The sequence below is a fragment of the Sapajus apella genome, unplaced genomic scaffold, assembly GCF_009761245.1.
Source record: "Sapajus apella isolate SASKATOON/1434 unplaced genomic scaffold, GSC_monkey_1.0 scaffold33, whole genome shotgun sequence".
In the NCBI taxonomy this organism is placed as follows: domain Eukaryota; kingdom Metazoa; phylum Chordata; class Mammalia; order Primates; family Cebidae; genus Sapajus; species Sapajus apella.
Genome location: NW_022436973.1, coordinates 4,965,491 through 4,986,109, shown reverse-complemented (window position 1 = coordinate 4,986,109; position 20,619 = coordinate 4,965,491). Strand labels below are relative to the sequence as shown.

The 20,619-nt window shown below is 48.3% G+C and overlaps 1 protein-coding gene, 1 long non-coding RNA gene and 2 other non-coding genes across 19 annotated transcripts in view; all 4 read left to right on the top strand.

The window, feature by feature from the left end:
* The first annotated feature begins 406 nt into the window (after positions 1 to 406).
* Positions 407 to 5,557, top strand: LOC116562698. Of its 8 annotated transcripts, none has more exons than XR_004274065.1 (5): positions 407 to 780; positions 1,231 to 1,397; positions 2,724 to 2,795; positions 4,962 to 5,072; positions 5,158 to 5,557. It is a non-coding gene; the product is annotated as an uncharacterized LOC116562698 (long non-coding RNA). The 8 variants fall into 8 exon arrangements; XR_004274067.1 differs by having other exon boundaries at positions 421 to 464; positions 4,888 to 5,072; XR_004274064.1 differs by having other exon boundaries at positions 425 to 780; positions 4,888 to 5,072.
* LOC116563097 lies at positions 1,855 to 1,987 on the top strand. Its single transcript, XR_004274225.1, has one exon. It is a non-coding gene; the product is annotated as a small nucleolar RNA SNORA71 (small nucleolar RNA).
* Positions 3,758 to 3,891, top strand: LOC116563096. Its single transcript, XR_004274224.1, has one exon. It is a non-coding gene; the product is annotated as a small nucleolar RNA SNORA71 (small nucleolar RNA).
* Positions 5,558 to 19,285: 13,728 nt separating the features above from the next.
* The window catches only part of RALGAPB (Ral GTPase activating protein non-catalytic subunit beta), a 101,845-nt gene continuing 100,511 nt past the window's right edge, over positions 19,286 to 20,619 (top strand). For 8 of the 9 annotated variants that reach the window (XM_032294963.1, XM_032294961.1, XM_032294960.1 and 5 more), the window contains exon 1: positions 19,298 to 19,520. The gene's annotated coding sequence lies outside the window, so the exon portion shown is untranslated. Of the gene's footprint in view, positions 19,521 to 20,619 lie in introns of all 9 variants that reach the window. The other variant, XM_032294962.1, reaches the window with a different exon arrangement.

Genomic DNA, 20,619 nt, shown 5'->3' with positions numbered 1-20,619 from the left:
GACACCAGGCTGGCCATGGTCCAGGATGACCTATTTGCCAGCGGACCCCTGACTGGGCTGTATAACAAAGTGCCATCATCAACTAGGTGGCTTATAATCAACAGAAATTTATTTCTCATAGTTCTGGAGGCTAAAAGTCCGAGATCAAAAGCACCAGTAGATTTGGTAAACCAGGAAGTGGCTAGAACCCACTTCCTGGGTTATAGACTGATGGCTATAGATCTCACTGTGTCCTCAAACGGAAGCTGTTTCACGACGGGTGGGTGAACTCATGGAAGGGATGCTCCTTTATATGAATGCTTGGAAAAGGCATTAGTAAAGGGACATAATTGCAGCTCCGTCCGGCCAGGGGGCGCTGCAGGCACGTCTGCGCAGGCGGGGGCCGGCGGAAGCGCCGCTCTAGGCTGCAGCCGCGCCCCCCGCTGTATTTCCGCGGGCGCTGAGCGCTGGAGAGTGTTTTGCAGGTGCGGCCTGCGTCCGGCCCTTCGGCCCCCGCCCCCAGCCGCGCGGTTACCCCTGGACCCGGCACCATCCGTCCTGGCGCCCCGGATGAGTCACTGAAGGGGCCGCGCCCGAGGCGTGACCTTTCCAGGAACCCCCATCGGCCTCCTAAGGCCTGTGCTGTGTATACCTCCTCCCTGACAAAAGGGGAAACTGAGGCCCCGAGGGACGTGGGGAGAGCCGGCCGGACGTCAGGCCCAGCCCCTGGTGCAGTGTCCCATCCCCTCCGCCGGGGTGGGCCCCTCGGGATTCGTGTGTCCTCGGGAAAGAGACTGGCGGGTGAGCCGCACCCTCGGCCGCCGCTGGGCTGAGGCAACCCCATGCGGACGTCCGACCCCCTGGTCCGCGCAGGGTCCCTGCGGGGAGGCCTAGTGCCCCTAGAGAAACGGCTTGGCAACGCTGTGCCCGGGGCCTTGCATGCGGGCTGAGAGGCGCGAGTGACCCCACGACTTTCACTCCCCCGACCCCGATCTCCGACCCCTGACGTTGGAAGCCCCCAAAGCCGTTTGTCGGTTGCTTACAGAGTCAGTCATTGTGTCACGCTCTTGGAGCCGTTAACTCATTTTCCCCTCAATAACCTTTAAAAAGTAGGTGTTAAACCTCCATTTTACAGACCAGTTGGCTGAGGTTTAAATGGAGGACGCTCTCAGGGCCCCAGAAGGGCTAATTCCAGGCTCCTTTGCCAGGGCCTTGTACTAAAGCCCCTTCCCCACGCTTTTCTCTGCCTAGGCCTCGTGGGCTGTGCGGCTCTCCCGGAGACAGATGACAGCTCTCCCTTGGATGGCTTTGCTGGTTTCCCACCAGCTGCACCAGCCAGCGCCCCCATCTTCCCTGCAGCACCCTGATCTGCACTCCCTGAGGGGCTCCCACTGTCCGCGGGCTGAGGATGTCCCTGTGTAAGTGCTGCTGCTCATGAGCACCTTATGAGGGGACACTTCAGATTTCCCTTTTGGGGAACCCCAGCAGAGGGCATGGTCATGAATTCCGAGAACTGTCTGGCAAAGCCGGTTGCAGAGGCCAGCCTGGCTAAGTTCTTTCATTCTCCTGAGCTTGGCTTTCTGTAAGGTAAGGAAACTGCAAAAGCTCTGTGAGGGGAGAGGCCATGCATGTTTTTTTTGCTTTTGAACCCATGGTGTCTTGCTACCTGCAGATACTCAGTATTTGTGGGAGGAGCTAACAATTTAGGCATTTTTACCAGAAATTAGTCTTCTGTGACTTTCTTGATGGGGCCAGATGAGAGCTTTGTACTGCTTTAAGTGGATAGCACTCAGGTCCTTTGGGCTGGGCGCTTTGGCAACCTCCAGGCAGCTCGCTTTGGCCTCTGTTCCTGGATCACCCTCTGCCATTTTCTGCGCCTGCATGTGTAAGTGATCATAGCTGCCCATGTCCTGGTCATCGATAGTGCAGGCAGAGGAAATGTGGGAAAGGTTGTCTGGTGTTTGGAGGGTCCACATTGTCACCTTCGTGTCCCAGGAACTTTCCTACACTCCTGCTTCTCAACGCTGCACACACCTGGGCCTCCAGGGGATTGGGGGCTGCTGTTTGTGTTATGTTATTAAGGCTTTCACTTCCTGCTCCCTCTTGTTGGGAACCAGGCTATGTGTGTTGCTTAAATTCTCCTTGATGACCAGTAGAGTCACTGCTACTCAGCCATGGCACACTCCTGTAAACCTGGTTTTGATCTCCTTTTCTTTTTTTTGAGATGGAGTGTCTCTGTCACCAGGCTGGAGTTCAGTGGCGCAATCTCGACTCACTGCAATCTCCGCCTCCTGGGTTCAAGTGATTCTCCCGCCTCAGCCTCCTGAGTAGCTGGGACTACAGGTGTGCGCCACCATGCCCAGCTAATTTTGTATTTTTAGTAGAGGCAGGGTTTCACCATTTTGGCCAGAATGGTCTCGATCTCTTGACCTCTCGACCTCATGATCCGCCCACCCCGGCCTCCCAAAGTGCTGGGATTACAGGTGTGAGCCACCGCGCCTGGCTGGATCTCCTTTTCCATCTTTTGCTGATTAACTACATGTTGGTCAGTGTTGGCCACCCTGCCATAGACCATCCAATGTCTTCCTCTGTAGAGTTAACTGTTTTCTATTTTATGAGGAAATAGTGTGTTTGCTCAGGAATGTTTACTGTCTGGTAACTACTGTGCCAAGCCCTTCCCTGTCGCCTGCCATCCCTGAGCAGGTCAAGCTGGGTGCTCATTCATGGCATCTTACCTGTTGCAGATAATCCACTGTGTGCAGAGGCATCATGGGAGTTGCCATGTTGCAAACATGCTAGACCTCAGTGTCCTTGAGGTAAGATCTCTGGTTCATTCTCTGGAATGTTGGTTCCTTCTATTTAGTACAGTCCTGTACATGTTCCCAGGGGCTTTGGGGTTGATGTAGGGTAGCTAAGAGGTGAGATGAGAATGGCACTGTGGGTCTCCAGATCCGCTGTCCACCCAGCCAACCCAGATCACCTCTGGCCCTTCATGTGCTTTAGGGCTTGCTACTCTGGAGAAACCTCCAGAGTCTCACTTTGGTAATAAGAGGTCTCTGCTCTTCCTCTCTGGGCAGCAGGACGTTGTAATGGAAAATGAATGGACCTAGGCATCAGAGCCTCTGGTCCCCTGGCTTTGAATCCCCTTCTGCCACTACCCAATCAAGGACTGATTCAGAACCTTATTTTCTTCATTTGGAAAATAATGTCTTTTTTTTATTATGATTTGAGACAAGGTCTTGCTCTGTCTTGCAGGCTGGAGTGCAGTGGCACGATCTCGGCTCACTGCAACCACCACCTCCAGGTTTAAGCAATTCTCCTGCCTCAGCCTCCCAAGTAGCTGGGGCTACAGGCGCATGCCACCACACCTGGCTAATTTTTTTTTTTATTGTTAGTAGAGACAGGGTTTCGCCATGTTAGCCAGGATGGCCTCCATCTCCTGACCTTGTGATCCACCTGCCTCAGCCTCCCAAAGTGCTGGGATTACAGGGATGAGCCACCACATCTGGCCAGAAAATAACGTTCTAATAGAGGTGACTTTTGTGGTACTTGAGACCACATGATTCCTATCATTACCAACTAGTATTTTCCCATGGTTTTTGCCCCATGTAACTTCTCTTTGATTCCTCCTGGCAGGGAGGTTCTATGGGGCTTTTGCAGGCAATCAGGGCCACTTTTGGGGTCCTGTGCGTGGCTGGGTTGTTTTCCTGGACTGGACCTAGTCCACAGGCTGCTGGCATCTGTTTCTCCTCGTGGATCTCTCTCTGGCCTTGTGTACACCTGCATTCAAAAATGATCACGGGCTGCCTGTGCTCTGGTCATCGATAATGCAGGGAGAGGAATTGGTGAAAGCCGTTTCCCGTGTTTGGAGGGTTTACACCTGTCCCTTTCAAATGCTGGCGCTTTCACACACTCCTTCTCTCAGGCCAACGCCTTCTGGTCTCAGGAGCATTGCAGGCTGCTGTGTGAGTGAGCGATGGGAGACGCTTTAGTGTGGCTTTTGTCAGCTTAGCCTCCTGTTATCAGAGAGCAGTCTCTGTCACTGTCAAGGTTTAGGTACTAGATGGTGGAAAGACCCAGAGTGAATTATTTTTGTTTTGTTTTGATTTTTTTTTTTTTTTTTTTTTTTTGAGATGGAGTCTCGCTCTGTGGCCCAGGCTGGAGTGCAGTGGTGAGATCTCGGCTCACTGCAACCTCTGCCTCCTTGGTTCAAGCAATTCTCCTGCCTCAGCCTCCCAAGTAGCTGGGAATACAGGTGCAAGCTGCCATGCCTGGCTAATTTTTTGCATTTTAGTAGAGACAGGGTTTCACTGTGTTGGCCAGGATGGTCTCCATCTCCTGACCTTGTGATCCACCCACCTCAGCCTCCCAAAATGCTGGGATTATAGGCGTGAGCCACCGCGCCTGGCCCATGAATTATTTTTAACGAAGTATGATGTTGGGTGGCATATAGTCACTGCCTTAAGATTTTCAAAGAGAAGCGGCCCTTTGAAGTTGATGGGCCTGGGCAGGTCTTTCAAGGAGTGGGATGTGATGGGCAGTAGAAAGGTATTCCAGGGAGGGGTAGCAATGTGAGAAGGCCTTTGAGGCTGGGGGGAGCAAGTGTGTCCAGTCCCACCAGGGAGACAGATGTTCAGGCAAGTAATGAGAGCATGGAGGAATGGCTGCTGGGGTGGTCCTTGGCTCCCAGCAGGCGAGGTGGGACATCCATGGGAGGACCCTGAGAGGTCTTCAGCTGTCTCTCTGCCACTTGCACATCTGCTCGGTTGCCCATCAAGACTCTTAAGACAGTTTTTATTTTAGCTATTCTTTGAGAGCATTGAGATTCCTTTTTGAGATGAGTTCGGTATGAAAAAACTGGCAACTCATGCCTGATTGATTAACTGGGGGTATTCCCATTGACATCAGCTTGAGGAAAGATGACAGAACACTGGAGACAAAGGACTTGTAGCCTCCTGCTCTGTGGCCTCTCTTCACTCCAGGAATGTCACCTTGGGCTGGAGACTGTTGGAGGAAACCCCAAGAGGTGCAGGCACTGAGCCTCTCAGGACAGTGACCTGCGGACCCAGCTCCCCTGGAGGGACCTCCTCATGGTAAGTGAATGCCAAGAGGTTAAGTCAGCCTGTGTTTCCAAAGTGGAAATTCCAAGCTGCTGACTTCATTTGACTTCTCCTTTAGATTGTTTGGGGTTGATCGCAGATACTGGCATAGCCAAGAGTGATGAGTGATGTCACCCCATGACGCATGGCCAGACCTTCTGGCCCCTGTTGCCTCCAGCACAACATGGATCGACTTTTCCCTCAGTGTGAGTGGGCAGAGGAAAAGCCCTGTGGCTCTGGAGACTTGGGGTCCAGAGTTGAAGACTCTTCAGCTGGCTCTGCTCTGCCAGTGCCATAGAGACCCATGACCCAGAAAGACTGGTTTTCTTCCATCTAGGCCAGGCCATCCAATGGCCATCCTCTGTGTCCTCCCACCTCCACCTGGTGTGACTTCTGAAAACCAAGAATTTGGTCCTGTTGACTTGTTCTGTGCTTTGGACCATTGTCCTCTCACCCACTTAATAAATCTTGAAACATGCCCTGCTACTTGTTCTTTCATTTGTGTGTGTGTGTGTGTGTGTGTGTGTGTGTGTGTGTGTGTGTGTGTGTTTTATCAGTATCTCCATGTGCCAGCAAGGCTGGGTGTAGAGAAAGTGGGTCACAAGGGCAGTTCTTCTGATTCTCACTCATTGAGACTTTCCCTTTAATACACACCTAGGGGAATGTTCAACTGGGGTTGAACCATAATCCCAAGTGCATCTGGGCGTTGGGTGGATTCAGGTTTAGGAGCGAAGGGGAACATTTGAGCCAGGTCTTTGGGAGAGAAACTATGATGGAGTGACTTAGAGATGGAGGCAGGGGCTGGAGTCCTTGAGAAATCCAAGTTCCCTGAGTTCAGGTGGTGGATTGCAGGTGAATGGATTTAGGAGTTGGTTTTGAGCAGAGGAGACAGTGGAGTGTATGAGGAACAGCTGCCTTTGGAGAGCTGGGGATGGGGGGCGGGTGGCAGGCAATGCCAACTGTTGGGGCTTCTGTTAGCATGAGATAGGTTTGGTCTTTGGGGATTATCTTGGTCGCAAAGATCGCAGTGATGTGCTCAGTGTGCATGTATATCACCACCTGCACATGTTACTCTTTCCTCATTTTTCAGGAGTATTTCACCCACAGGAATGCTCCCAAAGTCCATGGTAAAAAGTTGGAGTCAGTTGGTCCCATTGCTTCAATTGAAATAGAAATCACTGTGACCAAGCTGGGCATGGTGGCTCACGCCTATAATCCCAGCACTTTGAGAGGCTGAGGCAGGCGAATCGCTTGAGGTCCGGAGTTCGAGACCCATCTGGCCAACATCGTGAGACCCCCCCCCCCATCTCTACTAAATACAAGAATTAGTGGGGTATGGTGGCAGGTGCCTATAATCTCAGCTACTCAGGAGGCTGAAGCAGGAGAATTGCTTGAACCCAGGAGGCTGAGGTTGCAGTGAGCAGAGATTGCACCACTGCACTCCAGCCTGGGCAACAGAGTGAGACTCTGTCTCAAAAAAAAAAAAAGAAAAGAAATGAAAAATCACTTGTGACTAGAGTTGAGGGAAACCAGGTTGTCAGGCACCTCTGATGACCTCTTCCAGCAGGAGACACTCAGGAGCTGAAGAGTCCACTCTGCCAGCCATTTCTGGCAAGGGAACGGCTGCATTGCCCTTCTCCTTAATTCCTACCCAAGGACCACCTGACACCTCCCATTTACTCTCTTGAAGATCCCCCCCCAACCTGTCGCAGCCCCTCTCTGGCCAGTTTTATTCAACTGTGGCCCCTGTCCTTTGGTGAGAAATGACCACATTCCCCCACAAAGGAAAGCGGGCCAAAGTTCTCCCCTTTTCTGAGTCCACTATTTTTAGTGAAGTTTTACACTGGTTGGTGCCTTGAATTGGTAGACCTGTCTTAGCAAACTGACTGACCCCTCTCATTGCTAAGCAGGTTCCTGTCAGCTAATAGGACCAGTGTCTACACCCCACTCCCTTCTTTAATTTCTCACCTTCTCTCTCTCTCTCTCATGGTCTTCTTGACCCACTACATCAATCCTGCAACCCAGGGGTCTCTTACACCTGTTTAGTTTGTTCTATAGGAGGTGACGGTGATAGAATACTGAGAAACAAGGAGAGAGGCGAGATTGCCACACTGGGGGAAGAGAGTGTCCGCTATAGAGATATCCACTTCCTGTGGCTTGGCCCCTTGGGATAAAAATTTCCTTACTAAGCCAGACTGGTTGATTTGTGGAGGGTTCCCTCACTTATTACCCTATTCTCATGCATCTAGTGGTTGCAGGCTGGATGTGAAGGTCGGTGAAGTAATGTGTTAGAAGCTCTTAGCATAGCACTTGGCACACAGGAAGTGCTGATAAGGACAGCTCTTCTCGCTCTTTGGAACTTCCTTTCCAATCGTAAGTGGTCCTCATTGCTGGCCCAGCCTCTTAGGTCCTTCTGCCCTCTGCCACCCTCACCCGACCCTGCCTTCAGCCTCTAGCCTAGACTTCCCGTTCTCCTCACTCTGCCTGTGGCCTTCCTGTCCACCCTTTTCTCACACAAGCACCCCATGCCTCAGCCAGCCTTCTGCTTAAGGCTCCTGAACATGTTCTTTTCCTGGCCTGTGTGCCTGGAATGCATCCTCTGCTTCAGGCTCGGCTGACTCAGCCTGGGTCACTTCTTTCAGGAAGCCTTTGCCTGAGGAACCTCCACCCAGACTGGATTCCCCGCCCCTCCTTCCATTCATATCAAGTATCAGTTCTATGCAGGCACAATTCAGGAACTGGTAAACAAAACAGGCAAAAAGAGCAAATCCCTGCTTTGTACTTAACATTTTAGAGGGCAAGGACAAATCATAAAACAAAGTACTAAAATAGGCAGAATGCTTGAGAAACATTAAGGGAAAAATAAAGTGGGGAAACAGGATGTTTGGGGACCAGCAGAGGGAGTGGCATTTTATTTTATTTTATTATTATTTTTTTTGAGACCGAGTCTCACTCTGTCGCCCAGGCTGGAGTGCAGTGGTGCGATCTTGGCTCACTGCAACCCCCGCCTCCCAGGTGTCAAGCGATTCTCCTGCCTCAGCCTTCTGAGTAGCTGGGATTACAGGCACGCACCACCATGCCCAGCTAATTTTTGTATTCTTTTTTAGTAGAGATGGGGTTTCACCGTGTTGGTCAGGCTGGTCTCAAACTCCTGACCTCGTGATCCGCCCACCTCGGCCTCCCAAAGTGCTGGGATTACAGGCATGGGCCACCGCTCTCGGTGGGAGTAGAATTTTAAACTGAGTAGACAGGAAGGCCTCCCCAGGGAGGTGTGATTTGACTAAAGTGAGGAGCTCTCACTGCTGGGCGTTCGCTGCAGCCTGTGCAAGCTGCCATCACCACAGGGACCACGGACAGTAGGAAGCTTTTCCCTTGGATACCAGGCCCAGTGAAGTGGGGAGAAAACAGGCATCTGAGGCCACTACAATGCTGCTTCTAATTATGAACGTCTCACATGAACGTCTGACCCTGTTGTGAGGGTGGCAGCTGAATCAAGCCAGGATTAACTGGTCAGCACCTGTCAGCTCCCTATCCCCCACACCTCCAACCACAGCTCAGTGGTCTAGGGAAGCTCAGTCACCCAAGGACAGCCTTGATAGGCCTAACCCATCACCTCGGTTCAGGACTCATAGCAGTGATCACCGAGCCCTGCAGTTTTCCTTCTGGGAGAGTTCTGCGTGTCAAGAGACAGAGTAATTGGTTGCAGAAACAGGAAGAGACAGAGCAATTAAGTCTTAACAGCAGCACCTAGGAGCACAGAACATCAAGCTGCTGTTGCAAGTGAGAGATCTGTTTCTAGAACTCATAGGTGGAGAATGATATTCCAGTTTCCAAACCACATTCCTGCTCCTCCAGGCACGACTGTGACCAGTATTCTGACTTGCCATGAGGCTTGGGTGTTCAGTTTTTTCTGAATTTTTATAAGGTGTGGCCATGTGACCAAGATTCCTCTTCCTTTTTTTGTTTTTTTTTGAGGTGGAGTTTTGCTCTTGTTGCCCAGGCTGGAGTGCAATGGCGTGACCTCAGCTCACAGCAACCTCTGCCTCCCAGGCTCAAGCGATTCTCCTGCCTCAGCCTCCCAAATTGCTGGCATTATAGGCATGCACCACCCTGCATGGCTAATTTTGTATTTTTAGTGGAGGCGGGGTTTCACCATGTTGGTCAGGCTAGCCTCGAACTCTTGACCTCAGGTGATCCACATGCCTTGGCCTCCCAATGTGCTGGGATTACAGGTGTGACCCACCACGCCCAGCCTTCCTCTTCCTTTTTTAAAAAAATTTTTTTAAATTTATTTTTTGAGACAGAGTCTTGCTCTGCCACCCAGACTGAAGTACGGTGGCATGATCTTGGCTCACTGCAACCTCTGCCTCCTGAGTTCAAGTGATTCCTCTGCCTCAGCCTCCCAAGGAGCTGGGATTATAGGCATGCAACACCACACCCAGCTAATTTTTGTAATTTTAGTAGAGATGGGGTTTCACCATGTTGGCCAGGCTGGCCTCAAACTCCTGACTTCCAGTGATCCTTCTGCCTCGGCCTCCCAAAGTGCTGGGATTACAGGTGTAAGCCACCATGGGCAGGCTATTTTTAATTATTGATTTATGTATTTTAAGACAGGTTTCCCTCTATGCCCAGTCTGGAGTGCAGTGGTGCTATCTGGGCTCACTACAGCCTCAACTTCTTGGGCTCAAGCAATCCTCCTACCTCAGCCACCTGAGTAGCTGGCACCATCAGGCCAGGCTAGTTTTTGTATTTTTTTGTAGAGATGGGGTCTTGCAGTGTTTCCCAGGCTGGTCTCAAAATCCTGGTCTCAAGTGATCCTCCCAAATTGGCCTCCCAAAGTGGTGGGATTACAGGTATGAACCACCACACATGGCCTCTTTTTTTTTTTTTTTTTTTTGAGAGAGAGACCCTAAATTCACTGCTGCTGTGCCCATTACTAAAGGGAGCAAAATGAGCCTTTTCTCGTTATAGTGAAAAAGCATACCAACATAATGCCTGATGGGTGGAATGTGCTCAGTCAACATTTAGGGATGAGGAATGAGGCCAGCAGATGCCTCAATAGTGTGCACCGGAATGACTCATGCAGGCCCCTCTGCTTCTGTGGCCACAACTGATGACAGGTGAGCCTGGTGAAGTCATTAAGAATCTGATGTGGCTGGCAAAGTGGCTCATACTCGGAATCCCAGCTACCCAGTAGGCTGAGGTGGAAGGATCACTTGAGTCCAGGAGTTTGAGACCAACCTGGGCAGTATAGTGAGATCCTGTCTCTAAAAAAAAATTTTTTTTAATTCTTTTTTTTTGTTTTGTTTTTTTCAGAGACAGGGTTTCACCATGTTGGTCAGGCTGGTCTTGAACTCCGGACTTCAGGTGATCCGCCTGCCTTGGCCTCCCAAAGTGCTGGGATTACAGGTGTGAGCCACTGCACCCGGCCATAAAAAATGTTTAAAAATTAGCTGGGCACAGTGGCATACACATGTAGTCCCAGCTACTTGGGAGGCTGAGGAAAGAGGATTCCTTGAGCCCAGTTCGAGGCTCCAGTGAGCTATGCTCATGCCACTGTACTCCAGTCTGGGCAACAGAGCAAGACCCTGTCTCTTAAAGAAAAAAGAAAAAAAGACTCACATGGTGACCCACACCTGTAATCCCAACACTGGGAGGCTGAGATGGGGGAGGTGTTGCTTGAGCCCAGGAATTTGAGACCAGCCTAGGCAACATCTCTTTAAAAAATACAAAAATTAGCTGGGCTTGATGGCATATGCCTATAGTCCCAGCCACCAGCCTGGGTGATGGTGAGACCCTGTCTCAAAAAACAAAAGAAACAAACGAGCAAAAAACCCACAAAAACCTGATGTGGTCATTTAATTGCTATGGGGCCTGGAGCACATTATTTTGCCTCCCTGAACTCAGTTTCTGGCTCTCTAATTTGACCATCAAAAGAGATTTTACCCCAAATAGCCATGATTAAATAAGATGATGCATGTTAAATGCATAACACAGTAACTGCCTTGCACTGAGTGCTCGACAAATGTCTGCTGTTTTTATTTGATGAGCATGTATAGCTTGTTGATAGTTAAAATGAAGAACAAATATAAAATGTCATTATAACAGGTTCATCTGTTAAAGCACCACAAATACTTTCTTCTTTCTTGTTTGCTAATTTGCAGACATCCCAGCGGGGTTGGTGTTAATCACTGCTACATTGATTGAACTTCTATTAAATGCCATGCATGTATTAAGCCTGTATATATAATTACCTCACTTAATCTTCTCAACAACCCAGTGAGGTGGATTTAATTATCTTCCATTTTTACAAATAAGGAAGAAACCTGTCTCACACCTAATGAGGGGCTTAGCTAGTCTTCCATTTCCCGGTGTATTAAATAGTGAAAAATGTTTCAGGCTGATTTCATAAATAGCGTAAGCATATCAAGCTTGTCAGATGCTTGTTTGTACTGGAAAACTGGAAATTAGGATATTTTACCATTTGTTCCATCTGCTTCAAATTATCGCCTATTATTCAGGCTTTCTGAAATAGTCCCCATCTGAATCAGGAGTTTTGTGGATTGAATTCCATGAACCTGACACGTACAGGGACAATAGCCACATTTTAGCCAACACCAAAATATCAAGTCTTCTTCCCATTACTGTTGTGTCTGAAGCAGGAGTCATCCCAGGCCCCCAGAACTTGAGGAAACTTGAGAAGGGTATCACCAACGTGGCCCAAGAACCAGGATTAGTATCAAGAAGAGCCATGACCCTACCAGGAAATCATTGCCTGGCACCAGAGCCCCTGTGACAAAGTGGATGGGAGATTCCACGGCAGAACTGAGCTAGGAGAACGGAGAGCTGGACAGAATGAAGGCTCATTGGTCCATCCAAAAAACATTGATTAGGCACTGTACTGAGAATAGATATACCATGAGGAGCAAGAAAGTTGTTGCCCTCAAGAGGATCGCATAAAAGTCTATAGAGAGGCTGGGTGCAGTGGCTCACACCTGTAATCCCAGCACTTTGGGAGGCAGAGGCAGGCAGATTATGAGGTCAGGAGCTCGAGACCAGCCTGGCCAACTTGACGAAACCCCATCTCTACTAAAAATACAAAGATTAGCTGGCCATGGTGGCACGTGCCTGTAGCCCCAGCTACTCGGGAGGCTGAGGCAGGAGAATCACTTGAACCTGGGAGGTGAAGGTTGCAGTGAGCTGAGATCACTCAAAAAAAAAAAGTATATGGATAATAAGTTATATGAATTCACGCTCCAGATAATTATGGGACAATCACTATGTGCTGGGCCTTGCATTCTGGGCTGAACAAGGCAAATGCAGGAGCTTATAGTTAGCGTATGACAGCGCTGTCCAGTTAGAAACATAATGTGAGCCACATATACTTTTCCTAGCAACCTCATTAAGAAGCAGCAAGTGAAATAAATTTTGGTAATATTAAAATATTTCATTTAGCCCATTACATCAAAGAATACTATCATTTCAACATGTAATCAATATTAAAAATTATCATTATTATTATTTTGAGACAGAGTCTTGCTCCGTCACCCAGGCTGGAGTGCAGTGGCATGATCTTGGCTCACTGCAATCTCTGCCTCCTGTGTTTAAGTGATCCTCCCACCTCAGTTTCCCAAGTAGCTGGGACTACAGGCATGTGCCACCACACCCTAATTTTTGTAGAAATTAGGCTTTGCCATGTTGGCCAGGCTGGTCTCGAACTCCTGGCCTCAAATGGTCCCCCCGCCTTGGCCTCCCAAACTGCTGAGATTACAGATGTGAGCTACCTTGCCCCACCAATATTAAAAATTATTACTAAGATTTTTCCCCAAATGAAACCTTTGAAATCTGGTATGTATTTTATACATACAGCACATCTCAGTTTAGCCACATTTAAAGTACTCAGTAGCTACATACAGTGAGTAGCTATCTTCCTGGACATCATAGATTTAGACAATAAAGGGTTCAATGATGCCTCCTTTACAGGAAGGCTGCTACATCTTATGGGGGCTTAATGAAGCAGCTCCAGCTTGGATCCCCCATTCTCTGGTATCCTCTCTCCCCCATCTTGGCAGAGCAGAGTCAGGTATATATCAGGCATGCCTGATGGAATCCTGTCTCATGGTCCAGAGCCTTCTTGAGGCACGACACCAAATCCTGGGTGTGCTTCTCTAGCACATATCCTACTGGAGTTAACTTTACTATGCCCAGCATTTGTTCATTCAGTCCATCACTACCTGTTTACTAAGTGTTGGCCTCTGTGCTAAGCACTGTGAACGCACGCCAGTGAACACAGACTTTTGTTGGTTCATAATTTCATCAAGATAAACAAGTCACCTACAACGAATAAATCATTAAAAATCATGAGAAATTAGCGGGTACTCTCAGCTACTCAGGAGGCTGAAGCGTGAGAATCATTTGAACCTAGGAAGTGGAGGCTGTGGTGAGCCAAGATCATGCCACTGTACACCAGCCTGTCTTAAAAAAAGAAAAAGAAAAATCCAAATTGAGAGACAGTCTACAAAATGTCTTACCAACACTTTAAAACTGTCAAGGTCATGGAAATCAAAGGAAGACTGAGAAAGCATTCCAGATGGAGGAGATTAAGGAGACATAACTAAATAAACATACCATTCTGTATGGCAGAGAAAATGGACATCAATGGGAAATTGGCAAAATCCAGATAGGGTCTGTGGTTCAGTTAATGCTAACGTACCAGTGTTAATTCCTTAGTTTTGATAAATGTATCATGGTCACATAAGATGCTAATATTAGGAGAAGCTGGGTGAAGGGGACATGGAAACTCTATGTACTAGGTTTTAAATTTTCCTGTAAATTAAAATTATTCCAAAATAAAAGGTTCATTTTAAAAAATGAAGTTGCTCATTGCAGGGTGTGGTGGCTCACGCCTGTAATCTCAGCAATTTGGGAGGCCAAGGCGGGCGGATCACTTGAGGTCAGGAGTTTGAGACCACCCTGGTGAAATATGTTGAAACCCCATCTCTACTAAAAATACAAAATTAGTCAGGCGTGGTGGCACACGCCTGTAATCCCCACTACTTGGGAGGCTGAGGCAGGAGAATTGCTTGAACCTGGGAAGCAGAGGTTGCAGTGAGCTGAGTGAGATTGAGCCACTGCACTCCAGCCTGGGTGACAGAGCAAGACTCCATCTTAAAAAACCAAACATCAGCGGGGCTTGGTGGCTCACGCCTGTAATCCCAGCACTTTGGGAGGCCGAGGCGGGTGGATTACGAGGTCAGGAGATTGAGACCATTCTGGATAACATGGTGAAAACCATGTCTACTAAAAATACAAAAATACAGTGAAAATGGATGGAGATTTGTACTGAGGTAAACCTGGCACGCATTCCTCACATATGCAAGAAAGCTGAGTGAGTGTCAAATTAGAAGTCTGCAGATGGAGAGAGGCAGAGACACATGACAGGGAGTCCCAATGGAATTCCAGTCCCTGGTGTTGTCTTGCAAGTCTGACTTGATCTCTGCCCTCCCCCTCATTTGATTACGTAAGGTTTCCAATCAATATTACTCTTTATTTATTTCTTTTTAGCATAAGTTAGGTTTCTGTCACCAACGCATTCTGGCTAAAAGCCTGAGTCTTTTCCTTAACTTGCCCCAAATGGCCAGTTATTATGAAATTCCACTGAGGGTTTGGCCGTTGGATGAGGCACTGCGGGTATTTTGCTTTTCCAGGTTGACTTTCCCATCTGTGACACTGGCCTACCTAATGAGGGATTCCAGCAAACAGGGTGGCATGCTGAGCTCTCAAAATAAACATGTTTTGACAGCCCCTGCACACAGTATTCAGACAACATCCATTATCAGTGCTTGCTCTTATTTTTTGATCCCTAAATGTATTTCCTGGCATTAAAAATAAAACAGCAGGCACACTCTCTCCAAGAAGGAGAAGTATGTGTGTGTAAATTGGGCTTTTTTTTTTTACTGGAAAGGGTGTTCTGGGGTATGAGTGAAGGCCCAGTGAGTGCTTGGGCTAACAATTAGAACTACCTGGAAAATGGTGTTTTCAAGAGTGGAGGAAGTGGGTTCAAAGGCACTTGAGGAGGAAATTTCAAGGTGGAAAATTGTGGTCAACAAGGCTTCCATGGGACCTGATCTCAACGGAGACACCCTTCCTAAATGGCATGGCTAGTCCCAGAAGGGCACTTGAAAACTTTTGAGGAATACAGTCCAAAGTGCAGGACCCTCTTAAGGCATAGGGTCTGGCACAAGGGACCCCACTTGCCTGAATCTAATGGTGTTACTACCATCTGCTGCATACTGTTTACTAAGACTTAACAGTAGGAGCAAGAAGGTGGGTTCAGCACTGACCCAATGAAGCTTCTATCCATCTCCTCATCCATCCATCCATCCATCCCTCCCTCCATCCCTCCCTCCCTCCCTCCATCCACCCACCCACCCACCCACCCATCCATCCCTCCCTCCCTCCCTCCCACCCTCCCTCCATCCATCCATTCATCTAACACATGTTCACTGAGCACTCACACCATGCCAGTATGGCGTTAGGTTCAGGAGAAACAGCAATGGGTCTGACCAACTGTTTCTACCCTAAGCTGGTACTGCACAATTAAAAAAGAAGGAAAAATAAAACAAGAAAAAAATGGCTACAGATGTATTTCACATACAGCTGTTCAGTTAGAAACTTTTCTCAGTTACAGTTCTTGAAAAGTGTTCCAATTACTGTGACTATATACAATTTACCCCAAAACTTGGTTGGGGTAAATGACAGTATTTATTTTATTCATGAATCTGCTATATGGACCTCTCTCTCTCTCTCTCTCATTTTTTTTTTTTTTTTGAGTTGGAGTTGTTGCCTAGGCTGAAGTGCAATGGTGCAATCTTGGCTCACTGCAACCTCCACCTCTCAGGTTCAAGCGATTCTCCTGCCTCAGCCACCTGAATAGCTGGGATTACAGGCATGCGCCACCACGCCCAGCTAATTTTGTATTTTTAGTAGAGACGGGGTTTCTCCATGTTGGTCAGGCTGGTCTCAAACTCCTGACCTCAGGTGACCCACCTGCCTTGGCCTCCCAAAGCGCTGGGATTATATGCATGAGTCACTGTGCCTAGCCTCTTTAAAAAAAAAATATATATATATATATATATATATATATATATGTATATATTTTTTTCATGGATCTACATCTCTTATGGTCTGCTCTCAATAGGGTTAGTTTGTCCCTGCTTAGCTTGGTGTCAGGTGAGGGTGGAGGCTTGAAGCTGGGGCTGGAATCATCTGATGGCTTCCTCAGTTGTATGTCTGGCTGACTATCAGCAAAGCCTTAGCTAGGGCTGGTAGTTGGAACACCTCTTCATGTTTTCTTTATGTGGCTTGGGCTTTCGCCCAGCATGGTGGCTGGGGTCCAACAGTGAGCATTGTAATAGGGAGCAAGACTGGTAGAAGCTGTGTCTTCTTTATGACCTAGCCTCAGCAATCACATAGCATCACTTTGCCCTATTGGTTGGAATGCTCACAGGCTCAGCCAGACTCAAGGAGAAGGAATATTGATCCCACTTCTCAGTAAGAGGAGTGTCAGTTACATTGTAAGGAGAAGCATGGGATGGATCATATAGATTGGTGTGGCATCTCCCAGGTTGATGCTTTCAATGTAAATAAAACGAAACAGACTGGTGTAGTCATCTTTGGAAAAAAAGTCTGTCACGAAAGCTTATACTGCTGCTGCTCCTTTTTCCAATGCTGTGCCTTTCCAAAGACACTATACAAAGTGATATTTTGACATTACAGTTTGAGATGAAAACATTCTCCAATTTAGTTAATGTTTTTAGTCAGAGATCATGCTGTGGAACAAATCTGAATTGTGCACTCTGGAGAATCCCAAATGTTTTACTGTCTTGCATCTCATGTGTCTCTTAAGTTTATTGTACATGTGTGCTTTTCTCATATGTTTCTAATGTTTAGTCTTTAATTTTCCCTTAAGGTATATGTGTGTATGTGTGTTTTATTTTTATGTTGAAGTGAAGCCCTCAAAAGATTTAAAAAATTAGCAAAAAGCGCAGAAAAAACATATCATTTATGCCAGGCACAGTGATGTGTGCCTTTAGTTCCAGCTACTTGGGAGGCTGAGGCAGGTGGATGGCTTGGGCCCGGGAGTTTGAAGCCAGCCTGGGCAACATAGCGAGGCCCTGTCTCTTAAAAAACAAACCATCTTTTAAAGAACGACACTTGCATCTCTCCTCCACCAACTTGCACCTAATATTAAATCTTGTCTTTCTGGCCAGTGTAATAAGTCTTAATGTCTTACATTTTATGTAAAAGCCGTATTTTAAGCAAAGTTACTTATTGCTTGTATAATTTTCTGTTGCATTGATATATTATTTTCTATTAAAAATATTTAGGGGCCTTAGGTTGGAATTGAACAGAATCTTGCCCATTTTAATTAATGGAAAAAATTTAACAGCTTTCCTCCTAGAAGCAGAATTTCAGGGATGAATTAAAACCCCTAGGAGGGTGATAGCTGTATGTTTGTCATCTCCCCAAGGGCTTTTGGACAGCTTTCCCATCTTCTGTGCCTGTCACTTTTCTAATTCCCATCACCTATTGTTCTTCCAGTTAGTCACCTCTCCCTCTCTGTTACAGGTGTTCAGTATTGTGTTAGAATGCATCTGGTTACAAGTAACAGAAAACTCAACAAACTCTGGTATACGTAAGATTCCTCACCCCCATAAGACAGGAAGGTAGTACAGGGTTTGTGTAGCTGCTTGAGTATGACCCAAACAGGCAGTCTCCTGTCTTTCTGCTCCACCTTCCTTAGCACAGTCCTCCTCATGACCGCTAGGCTGCTGTGTACCAGGTGTCGCCTAGTTCCAAGCATGAAGCAGGGGAAAAGTGAAGGACACAAACTTCTCCAAGGGAAGAAGGAAGGGAAGGTCTCCTTTGATACTTCTGCCTACATCTTATTGGCGAGGACTTTTTCTCACTGCCACCCTTAGCAGCAAGGAAGGTAGAGAACTGTGTGCTTTGCTTTCCAGACCCTGTAGTGTAGGAAGGCGAGGGAGTGGTTGAAATAGATACTGAGTTAGCCTGCTACATAATTTGTCACACTGCGTTGAACTGAAATGTATTGCTTGGATCCACAGTGTCCTGTAAATAACCTTGTTCCTATGCTAGCACATTCTTACTTTTCTTTTTCCTTTTCCTTCCTGTAGCTATTTTCCTGGGGGCTGAGGTGTGGTCTCGATGGAACACTCTTCAATTTTACCCTTTCTATGATGATACTAGTTCCCTTATCACCCATTCCTCACCTCAGTTAGAAGAGACTAACTTCCGAAGTGAGGAGTCAGAATCTTCTTTGCTCCTTTCTGCTTTTCAGACACCCGTGTCTTCACCTCTACTCAACACCCTGACCCCTCTCTCTCTGAATTCCCAAGGTCAGACCCAAGGCCAGGTCCTTCGTGAAGAATTCCACCATTCCTCCCTCCTCTTCTCGCTCAGTCCAAGTTTCCTCCTTTACACTCTCAAAGCACTTAAACTGTACCTCTCCAATGGTACTTATTATTTTCTTCGTTGAAGTGAAAGCAAGTTATTGAAAGTGGTACCGTTGACAAAATGTCTGGAGCATTGCAGGTGCTCAAAGTAGTATCTCTTACTATTATTATTACTGCCTTATCTCTATCAGATTCAGCTCTTTAATGAGAGGCTCTAAATCTTATGTTCCATTCACCTTTGTAACCCACACCAGGCCTGAAATAGAGCACTGCTCATAATTAATGATGTGCCCATGTAATAAGAGGGCGGCGAGTAAAGAACATCATTTCAGAGGAAGGGTGCTGAAATTTTGGGATGGGAGAAATTCCTAGAGCCTCTGTGGGAGCCAGAATCTTGCAGACAAGCCCCTTACTTCGCCTGCACCGAAAACAGGTAGAGTGTATTGCCGTAACATTCCTAAAGACGCAGGTGGAGTGCCTCCTCTGCGCTGCGATGAGGTAGGTGGATCCGTCACTTCACTCCTCCCTCGCCATTTGATCCGGAAAGGGAGGACGGAATGCGCCCCGCGCGGCGATCTGGGATAGCTGCGCAGGCGCAGCTTCCGGCTCCGTGTCTCGGGAATTATTTGACGCCACCGGTTCAGCCCCGCAGAAGGCTCTGAGCTGGCGCACCGCGCACGCGTAGTGGCCCACTTGGCTAGGGAGTTATTTGACGCCGCCGCCCCTGGCAGTCGGAAGTTGCCTGAGCAGAGCCCAGCCGGCTGGCCCGACTGGCCTTCGTCGTCCCTTGGCGCCCTGGGAGAGTGGCTGACGGGTGGACGACGGACTGCCTGAGGACGGCCGGCCAGGGCAGTGAAAGCGCCGGCCCAATGGCACGGGTCGCGTGAGGCGGAAGGCCGAGTGCGGCCGGCGGCGGCGGCGGCGGCGCCCGCCCCAGCGATGCGGGCCCCGCCCGTAGCCTCAGGTAACTGGGCAGCCGGCTCCGCCGCGGCCGGACCCTCCCCTCTCCTTTCCTTTCCTCCCCTCCGGGCGGTCTGGGGACGGCTGAGGCTTGTTTCTCGACCCTGGGTGCTCCAGGGGCCCGGCCTTTGGAAGCGCATCTCCAAATTTTTGGGAGACCCACGGGGGCGGGGAAATCTCGGCCCTGGAGTGGGCGGCTGCTGTCGAGTCTGTGTAAACCCGGTCTAATCCTTAGGAGCTGCCCCGGCCGGGCCAAGCCCTCTCCTGGCAGCCTGGGGGAGGGGGCGGGTCTGGAGCTGAGCGAGACAACTCTGGCAAAGAATTTGGTCCAGCAGAAAGGGTAGGCGAGTTGCTGCCGCCCAGTGGGGACGATACTGCCCATTGCACAGTGACACTGATGAGGAAGAGTTGATAATGAGAGTAAACAGCTAACCCCCATTAAGCGATTCTTATCCGCCAGGCATCATGCCATTACGTTAACCACGTCTGATTTCACAGCAACCTGCGAGGTAGGATTATTGTCCCCATTTTACTGATGAGGCGACTGAGTCCCTGGGTGGTTGGGTGACTTAATTACCCAAGGTCACATAGCTAGTAATTTGAACCGAAGCAGTCCGACTCCACAGTTCCAAGTGCTTAACAATTAGGGCAGTGGCTCTCCTCCTTTGCTACACCGTAGAATCACCTGGGGGAACTTTTGAAGGTTTCTGATGCCCATGTGGCATCCCAGACCAATACAGTCAGAATGTCTAGTGGGTGAAAGCCAGACTTCAGTATATTTTTTAAAGATGCCCAAGTGATTCCAGCGTGCAGCAAAGTTTGAGAACCGCATGTAATTTGCTAATTCTGCATCTCAAAATGCATCTCTGCTTCTCCACCTTAAGTGTGCAGGAGAATTGTCTGGGACCTTGTTAAACATGCAAGTTCCACCGCAGAGATCTTTTCTTTAGGTCCGCTGACCACTACACCTGGTGAAAGACTGTTGGGAGTGGGAAGTAACTTTCTCTGCAGGGATTCAGAGTCATCTCGAACATTTGAAATGTATGCATCTTATGCAAAACTGTTCGTTTGCAATTTTCCTAAATATACAGTACTTACAGGTG